The following is a 9,655-nucleotide window of genomic DNA, read 5'->3' on the forward strand; positions in this document are numbered from 1 at the left end:
GACTGGACTCTCCCGCTGAGGCCTCCGGAAAGAACCAGCGCTTCTGGTGCCTGGATTTCAGACTTCCGGCCTCCAGAACTGCAAGGGGGTGAGTTTCTGTTGTTTTAAGATTGTGGTGCTTCATCGTGGCAGCCCCAGGAAGTCAAGACAGTGGGGTGACTGAAACGACCATGGCTCCCCCCCGCAAGCTGCTTACAGGCGAGTAAGGGAGAAAGACAGAAAATGCAGTCGACGAACCCCCCATGGGACACGCAGCAGGGCCTGCAGCTCCGTCCGGTCCATGGTGGGGCGTGGGGAGGGGTTGGCGGGAGGAGCGTGCTCTAGGCAGAGCTGTCAGAGAGGAGGGGAGGAGGCAGCTGCAGGAAGAGGGGCCGGGGAGGGGATTCTGGGTAGAGGGAACGGCATGGGCAGAGGCCCTGGGATGGGAAAAGCTGACACTCTCACAGAATGGAAAGGAGGCCAGTGTGGCTGAACGGAAGCAGGGGCCATGAGCTCAGGGCAGTCGAGCGAGAGAGAGAGAGCCATTTCTTGTAAGTGCCTCAAGAAGTCTTCAGAGGGCTTTAAACAGGAGAGTGACGTGATCGGAGCTACACCATTTTGACAGCCGTGTGGAGGATTTGAAGACATTCGTTCGTTCACTTACTCATTTATTCAATGAATGAAAACACAAATAAATGACCCAGAGCCATGGGCAGCCTTGCAGAGGGAAAGAAACGCCAGGTGAGTGGCCTGGGGTATTCAGGGCAGCCAGACTCCTTCTCTCATTAGATGACCTTGGGCCAGGGACCGCATGAGCCATGAGAGGGGCCAGGGGAAGGGCGCTCCAGGCAGTGGGCACAGTGAGTGCAAAGGCTGGGTGACATGCTCCTGCCTCCGCAAGCGCCCCTTCTCCAGGCTGGATGTGGTGGTTCCCGCAATTACTTCTCATAACGACTTTGGCATTTTGTGATAAATTCTGAGTAATGATGCTGTCCGCTTGCTATCAGAGAGCCCCAACATTCCACAGGCCTCTACCAGCCTATAAAGATTATAATCTTTATAATTACAAGGCTTGGGAAGCACTTGACAATTGGCAAAGCCCTTTAGCAGTTCAGTTCGACACACCTGCCCTTGAAGGCAGACGTGCGCACAGACCTTATCGCACCTCCAGAGAGGTCTGATCCCATCCCATGAAGCACGAGCACGGCTATGTGGGCTCCAGAGAGGCGCGTGTGGAGCACACGCCCCGTGCACGCACGTCAGTGGTCCCGCATCGCTGGGTGGTACGGCCACGTGGCTGGAGTCAGCCGTCTCTGAAGACCACAGAGTCTGGCAGGCTGGTGAAGAGCCGGCCCTCGGGGTGTGGCCTCAGACACAGAGCCCCCAGCCAGGAGGGGGATGTGACAGTCTCAGTCCCCCGAGACTGCCCCCACTTTAGATGCTGATAGAAAGGACGAGGTCCCTGGGTGACTCCCAGCTTCTGTCTGACGGGGCTGCAGATGCGAGAGTCCACGACTCCCACCTCAGGTTCAATTAATTTGCTAGAATGGCTCCCAGAATTCGGGGAAATACTTATGTTTACGTTTATTAAAGGATGCGGTTAAGAATATAGATGACCAGCCAGGTGAAGAGAGGCACAGGGTGAGCGGAGGGAGGGTCCCAAGCTCTGGAGCGTCTGTCCCCGCGGAGTCGCGGTGCGTGATGCTGATGAAGATGGTGATGGTGGCGACGATGGTGTTGATGAGGATGGGGAGCGGGGGGGTGGAGGGTGATGGCGACGGTGGCCGTAGCAAATGGGTTACTATGTGCTGAAACAGCGATTTCTTCAGCACTGGCATGCATGCTGCCTGGGGCGCCCGGCGTCCCCAGGGGCCAGCAAGCCCCAGCGTGAGCAGCCCCATCCACTCACTCCCATCTACACAAGTGCGTTTCTCCGCGCGCGCGGGGACGTGGCGGAGGCTGTGAAGCCCGATCTAATTGGATGCTGTTCCTTTCCTCTCGCGTTCTGTTTGCCACCTGGTACCATTAACTCCTGTTTCTTCTTTTTTCCGCTAGAGACCAAGTCTTCCCACTTGCCCTTTTCATTCAGTGAATCAGACTGTTTAAAAAGTTCCTGGACACTCAGCGGAGGAGAAAATCAGAGCCCGGATCCCAGCGCTGCGCGTCCTCAGAGGACTGTGGAGAGAGGAGAGAGTCCCGGCCGGTGCCAGCACCTGGTGTGAGTTCCACCCTGGCACTGCCTCGGCTGCGCCTCGGGCCGGTCACTGACGTTCCTGGGGCCCCCAGGCCGTGGGCGATTAAAATCGGCTGTAAATTCTTCATCGCCCATCACGGCGGATCTGGGCTGGTTCCCCTGTGACTAATTTTGAACAAAAGCCTGTGAAGCCCAGTGTCCACTTCATGCGTGGGAAGCCGTCTCGGACCCTCCAGCCCTGCTCAGCCACGAGCCGAATGCCACCAAAGGAACGACCCCAGCCTATGCCACATGGAGCAAAAGAAACACCATTAGCTGACACCTGCCCAAATTCCTGCTTGGCTCAGAGTCACGAGCAAGTTAGTGGTTGTTTTAAGCCACTAAGTTTATTCCTTACTTTCTTATATGGCAATAGATAACTGATTCTCATGAGAGTGACTCCTCTTCCCCAGGGGACCACTCTGGGACAAGGGGTGTCGGGGAGGGTTTGCTAGTCCTTTGCCCATTGGGGAATCTCCAGGCTCTTTCCAGGTCCTTCACCACCCAGCCTTCCCCAACCCCAGGAGCAGCTACTCCCATCACCCCTCACATCTGCTGTGACCGCCCGCCCCCCACCCCGCCCTGCTCTGCCACCTCCCCTTGCCCTAGCCTCTCAAAGCGAAGCTCTGTTCCTTCTTTAGGATCTAGCTCAAGTATTAGCCTTTCCCCAGCTGCCCCCAGATCACCCGTGGACTCCACAGGCCTTCATGGAGGCATCGGAACCTTATTCTGAAAGTAACTTTGTGCCGCCATTGACATGGCACGTCCTGGGCTCTGGTGTCTTTCCGGGAGGCGTCTACATGCTGACATCAGGCCAGACTGTCCTCCCCAGGCTCAGGGACCAAGGGTAGACTTACACTGAGGATGGCAGCTCATGGGCCCTGTGCCAGGGCAGGACAAAGGCAAACCAAATTGAGAATAGCCACCGATAAAATATTTTCTCCAGGAAAAAATTCATGCAGCATGTCACGTCCCATACAGGACCAGTCCCAAAGTAGGGCCAAGGTCGTCCCGTGTACCCAGGCTCCTTCTCCTTTCTCATACCAGAAGTTCATCGTCATGTCACAAAAGCAAGCCACGACCAGCGTCTGACAGCTTCCATCGTACCAAAAATTTAAAGAAATCAATTACCCGTGATCACAGTAAGCTTTCTGGGTAATTCATCTTTCTAACGATTGTCAGAAAGCAATCTCTCTTTTGCTAAACTGTCCAACTCGCTCCCACAAATATCAAAAGTGCTCCCCGCCCCCAGCTTTCTCTGCCGGTCTGCACATCCATCCACACGGATCTGTGTCATTCTGCTCCGTGCTGTTAAGCCGAGCAGGTGTCTGGAAAGTGTGGGGGAGGTTTCGAATCGGGTGATTTTCAGTCCCACCCGAGTTTATTGCATTGTTTCCTGCTGAAGCGAGCTCTCTCCCACCACCTCTGGATTCGTCAGGATGACAGCAGGAAGTCAGGACTGAAAGGCTGCACCCCCGCCCCCACCCCGTGAAGGCCTTGGGGAAGGTAGGAGCCCACCCTGGGGGTGTTTGTATAAAAGAGGCCTCCAGCGACGTGAGTTTTCTCTCCTTGGACCCACCGGAAGCCCTGTCTGGTGAGCTCGCTGAGCTTCGGACATGGGTCTGCAGGTGGTGAGGCATAGCAGCAGGGACTGGGGACACTCAGACTTCATGCGGATGCTACATGGGCACACCCTTGACCTCTCAGAGCCGCTGACCTGTAACCTGAGGGTAACCTGCCTCCCAGGTGATTGTGTGTATCTAATGAGCCACCAAAGGTAGCAACCTTGAGAAGGGAGTGGTGATGATTTCCGGCGTGATGTGGAGGGGGCCAGCTGTGCGATGGCACCATGCCGCCAACTGACCCCTCCCCCATAGGTAGCTCACGGACCTTCCCAACAATCCGGAGGGTACAGGGCGACCCTTAGGTCCATGAGTCACCTAAGCCAGACTTACCTCTCGGCCTCGCTCCACGCTCCGTTCCCTGATGTAAGGTCAGCACCTCTTGGGGCTTCGGCAGGGTAAATAAATGGTGGTCCCGCCACACCGTAGAATGTTATTTGGCACTAAAATGAGATGAGCTCACATGAAAAGATCTGGAAGAAGCTTAACCGCATATAACTCAGTGACAGGGGCCAATCTGAAAGGCTATACGCTGAGCTGTTCCAACCCCATGACACCGGAAAAGCCAAAGCCGACAGGGAAAAGCTCAGTGGTTGCCGGGGGGTCGGGGGCGGGGCGGGGCGGGTGGAGGATGAACAGGTGGAGCACAGTCGATTTTTAGGACACTGAAACCACTCTGTGTGGTACTGTAATGGTGGCCGCGTGTCATTACACATTTGTCCAAACCCACAGAATGCATAAAACCAAGAGTGACCGCTTGTGTAAACCATGGACTCTGAGCGGTTACGAGTCCACGAGGTTCATGAATCATAACAAGTACACCATCTGGTGGGGGGCGTTGGCAGTGGGGGAGGCTGTGCGTGTTGGGGGCCGGGGGTACGTGGGAACTCTGTACTTTCTGCTCAATTCTGCTTTGACTCTAAAACTGCTCTGGGAAATGGTCTATGAAAAGAAGAAAAAGGAAGAGGAGGGAGAGGAAGAGGCAGGGGAGAGTGAGGGGGAGGGGAGCGGGGAGGAAAAGCTTCCTCCCGGGAGCCTCGTCTGACCTCTGACTGAAGCCTGCTGGCCATTTCTTCCCCTGCTGGGAATCCGCAGGCCGCATGGCCTCTCCCGGGTTATCCCATCTCTGCTCTCGGTCGGCAGAGGCGGGGTGGGTGTTTCCAGCTTCTGAACCAAAGCAGCCGTGAGCCTCTCCAGAGCAGGGACGAGGAGTTTCCGTCTCTCGCCATGGTACCCAGGGAGGCCTGTGAGGGAGCGCGTAGTAGGTACTCAATGAACACTTTCTGCTGCATGCTGTCGATGACCGGCATTTATAAGACGGACTTGGCGTCCCATGAGGGACGTGTGATGCTGAGCACATGGACACGCTCCGCGAATGTCATTGCTGCCTCCGTGTCCAGCTCTGGTCACACAGAGCCCTGTGGCCTGTTGGCCGAGTCATCAGTGGCTCCTGTTGCATCTCGGCTGGGCTAAGGGTGTCCAGAGAGCTGGCGAGGCAGGATTTCTGAGCACGTGAGGGTGTCTCCGAGAGGGACGAGCGTGTGAGTCAGGACTGAGTAACGGGCGGCCTCCCCATGGTGGGCGGGCGTCCAGAGGAAGGCGAGACTGTTCTTCGCTCGAACTGGCGCATCGGGCCTTCGGACTAGGACCGAATGACCCCACTGGCTCCCCCGGACCTCCAGCTTGCAGATGGCAGATCGTGGGGCTTCTCGGTCCTCACGATGATGTGAGCCAGTCCCTCATAACAAACCTCATTCTAACCCTTCTATCTGTCCTGTTGGTTATGTTTCTCTGGAGAACCCCCCACTAATGACTAGTGACTAGCAACAGTGGGGTGGCAGGGACACGGGGAGGGGGGCGTCTTGGAGCAGTGGCTCTCCCCTGCGTGGGCGCCTGTCCTCCTTCTGCATCGGAGTCGCCTTCGCAGCCTCGATGTTCTTTCTCCCAAATGAAACTTCCAGATGGCCTCGGTGACTCACAGCAAGACCCTTAAATGGCTTTAATTCTGTGCCTTCAGAGATGAGTAAATGACCACTCAGACGGTGGAGGGGCTCAGAGCTATTCAGCAACAATGCGGTGTGTGTGTGGGTGGGGCGCACATGTGGGGGTGTAGAGATGCAGGAGGGCTTCGGGGGGTGGAGCAGAGCCCTCGATGTAGCACCCAGTCCTGGTGACACAGAGCCCTGTGGCCTGTTGGCCGAGTCATCAGTGGCTCCTGTTGCATCTCGGCTGGGCTAAGGGTGTCCAGAGAGCTGGCGAGGCAGGATTTCTGAGCGCGTGAGGGTGTCTCCGAGAGGGACGAGCGTGTGAGTCAGGACTGAGTAACGGGCGGCCTCCCCATGGTGGGCGGGCGTCCAGAGGAAGGCGAGACTGTTCTTCGCTTGAACTGGCGCATCGGGCCTTCGGACTAGGACCGAATGACCCCACTGGCTCCCCCGGACCTCCAGCTTGCAGATGGCAGATCGTGGGGCTTCTCGGTCCCCACGATGATGTGAGCCAGTTCCTCATAACAAACCTCATTCTAACCCCTCTATCTGTCCTGTTGGTTATGTTTCTCCGGAGAACCCCCACTAATGACTAGTGACTAGCAGCAATGGGGTGGCAGGGACACGGGGAGGGGGGCGTCTTGGAGCAGTGGCTCTCCCCTGCGTGGGCGCCTGTCCTCCTTCTGCATCGGAGTCGCCTTCGCAGCCTCGATGTTCTTTCTCCCAAATGAAACTTCCAGATGGCCTCGGTGACTCACAGCAAGACCCTTAAATGGCTTTAATTCCGTGCCTTCAGAGATGAGTAAATGACCACTCAGACGGTGGAGGGGCTCAGAGCTATTCAGCAACAATGCGGTGTGTGTGTGGGGGGGCGCACATGTGGGGGTGTAGAGATGCAGGAGGGCTTCGGGGGGTGGAGCAGAGCCCTCGATGTAGCACCCAGTCCTGGTGACACAGAGCCCTGTGACCAGCATCAAGCCCTTCGTCAGAACTCTGGCCACTTGTGTTGCAATCTCAAGGATACGGCACAGTGGACTGTGAGCTCAGGTTTACAAAGGATTGAGGGAAAGGATTGGGGAGCCACTGGCCGGGGGTGGGGCAGGACGACGGCGGGGGGGCGGGGCATAATTCAATACTCCCCCTTTTGTGTATCAAACGGAAATGCAAACAATGGCCCCTGACCACCACCTTCCTTTCCCGCGCTGGCGCCCCCAGGCACCAAAGCAGACCTCTCCCTCCCTCCCTCTCTCTCAGCCAGATGTGATCTTAGAATGTTCTGAGTTGTCCACCCCACCCCCTGCTCCCCCAACTCCTGGGTGTGCTAAGACAGATTCTATTTTTTTTACCTCCAGGCGCATACAGGTCTCCCTTCCCGTATGTGGTGGATATTTCAAGAATCCATCCGTACATAGCACTTACTGTGCGAATTCCCAGGCACGTTTAAATTAAACCACGTATTTTGCAGGGGGCGCTGCTCACCGCCATTTCTGTTCCATGTCAGCTCCGTCCTGAGGTCTCCTCTGTGACTGCCCCGTCTTCGTGGTGCTGGAACTTCCACAGGCAACAGGGGACAAGGCTGGGGCCCTCTCTGCGTCCAGCCACGTCAGTGCGTTCTCTCCTGGGCCCTGACACGTGAATGCCATCGTCGCAGGGGAAAGGCTCCTTGACCGGATAATCAGAGTCCCTAGACACCGTCCCCTAGGAATCCGGTTCCCCTCTGACTCCTGCCCTTGGACATGACCGGTTTTTTCTGGAACTCTGCAAGCCTCTCTCCTTGTCCTTGGCCTTGGAGACTTCAGCCGAGGGACATCTCCTCCTAGATTTCCTTCGCTTCTGCGCCCGCCACGCCACCCCGCTTCGGCCTCCCGTTCCCTGCACGCTGTGTCTCCTGCAGGCCTCGCATTTTCTCCCTGGTGATTTTCATGGGTTTTTCATCCACGTTATCTTTCCGTTTGCTCATTTTCCACACTCCGACAGTTCTTTTTCTGAATTCGCCTACAACTTTTGAAGTTTTTTGATTCTGTGCAGCATCTTAAATGTTTCTATGCTCCAACCGAGGCTCCGTAAGCAGCCTCCTTGCGTGTTTTTACTGAAGTGTCTTTTCTTTCCTTAGGCTGCCCCAGGGGAAATTGTTCAATCTGCCCTCTTTCCTCTGCTCTCTGGGTCCCCTCAAGGGTTTGAGGATTGTTATTGCCTCTCTGGGACGTGTGTTCAGGCCTGCACGAACCAGGCCATGGCGGCCTCCTGGGCCAAGACCTGCTGGAGGACACCTTGCTGCTTTGGCCTTGTGGGGCGTGAGGAAGGCAGTCCCCAAGAATGGTCTGCAGGCAGGCCCCCAGGCCTCCACGCTGAAGGAGAGGGCGGGCCCAAAGACTGTGCCTTGGAAACAAAAGAAACTCATCTAGTTGGTTTTCAAAGAGCCTCTAAATTCTTAATAGAGCAGATGCTTCTCAAAATTAAGAAACACGAACTGTGCGGGCTCATTAGTAAACACAGAAATGCAAATTACAATAGCAAAGAGACCATTTTTTCAGCTACCATTTTAAGAAGGGGTTTTTTTGTTTTGTTTTGTTTTGTTTTGTGTTTTAAGATAATTCCTCCTGCCTCTCAGAGGTGAACTGGAAACAACTTGGAGAAACTTGTTTTGATAAAATGTATCTTCGGATCTGAAGAAGCCTGTTAAGGTCCAGGGCCTCTTTACATGAACGCACATGGTGGCATCGCGATGGCTTTGTCTCAGTGAAATAGTCACGTATGTACACATGCGCACACAGTTTAATCACGGCGAGCTCTAGAAACCCTTTCCTAAGGATGCAGAGACACCAAAGCGTGAACAGTAATAGTCTCTAATTTTTTTCTTCTTTCTACTTTTCGTAATTATCCAAATTTTCTGTAATCAGTATATTTTAAGGGGGAATGAGTTCTGTGTGACTTTGGGCAAATAACTATCCATGTCTAAACCTCAATTTTCTCATCACTAAAACTGAGTCGATGCCCCTCCCCTCGCCTCATTGGGCCACTAGGGGTGGAATGAAAACCTCAGAGCGTGCAGCCCCGCAGCCCCTGAAACTGGGCAGAGCGGGGTGCTGCTCAGTGCTGCTTTCCTTCCTGCCTCCCTGAGCCTCACATTGTTAGATGAGAAGGGGGGGGGGGGGGGGAGGGCGAGGATAGAACTCATCTCCAGAAGCATCCAGAATCTTTGTTCCCAACACGTTGGTAGCATATCTCTGGCAACTACTCAGCCTCAATTTCTGCAGTGATAACCCAGGACAGGTAACTCAGGTTGGCTGTGAGGACCACACACAGAGCAGACACGGCCCAGGGGGCCCCGGGGTGACCGACCAGGGCCCCACATTCTCACGGACTGACCTTTGCCCTCATCTCCAAACCACACCTCCCAGACGCAGGGCAGGACCGAAGCAGGTTTCTGAACTGCCTGAGCCTCACACCACTTCCTGGGCTAATATATTTTTTTAAACGCATCCCACAATTACCTCGTGCAAAGCGTGCTATGTGCCTTTGATATCGTGCATTTAGAGCAGCACTTGGCTACAGGTACACATGTAAATCAGCCACATGTTTCTATTCCTGCCGTTCTGTCAGGGGAGCCTGCTCTCAGTAGCCAGGCTGAATTAAGGCGTCTGGCGCATAGTAGGCGCTCAACCCATTAATATTGCAATAGCGAGTATAACAAATCTGAAGTTGGGGGCCGGAATGGTGAGTGAAGGGTGGCCCGAGTTTTCTCCAAGGGTCCAACCACCTGTTACAGAGAAAGAAGAGGGGTCTCGCCGAGAAACAAGACGCCTTGCAGGCTGGGTCACGGCGTGCGGGGCAGG

Source organism: Pteropus vampyrus, unplaced genomic scaffold (genome assembly GCF_000151845.1).
Source record: "Pteropus vampyrus isolate Shadow unplaced genomic scaffold, Pvam_2.0 Scaffold346, whole genome shotgun sequence".
In the NCBI taxonomy this organism is placed as follows: Eukaryota; Metazoa; Chordata; class Mammalia; order Chiroptera; family Pteropodidae; genus Pteropus; species Pteropus vampyrus.